The sequence below is a fragment of the Cebus imitator genome, unplaced genomic scaffold (genome assembly GCF_001604975.1).
Source record: "Cebus imitator isolate Cc_AM_T3 unplaced genomic scaffold, Cebus_imitator-1.0 Scaffold253, whole genome shotgun sequence".
Classification (NCBI taxonomy): domain Eukaryota; kingdom Metazoa; phylum Chordata; class Mammalia; order Primates; family Cebidae; genus Cebus; species Cebus imitator.
Window position 1 is genome coordinate 715,609 of NW_016107568.1, and position 269 is coordinate 715,877.

The following is a 269-nucleotide window of genomic DNA, read 5'->3' on the forward strand; positions in this document are numbered from 1 at the left end:
ATAGCTGAAAAGCAGAAAAGAGAAACTTTCTGTTAGTATGCAGTTACATGGATCACCTCAAAAAATTTTAGCATACCCAGTCAATACAAATGAAGAGATCATCCATTACTAAAACAAAATGTCTTCAGAGGTGAACAAGTTTGCAAAATATGGTCTCTGTGTTATTACTTCAACCCCTAAAATACACGCATATATACTCATCCTTCAAATACACTCTTTAATGAATCTTTATGCAGGGGGAAGAAATCAATACAAAATAAGATTTTGTC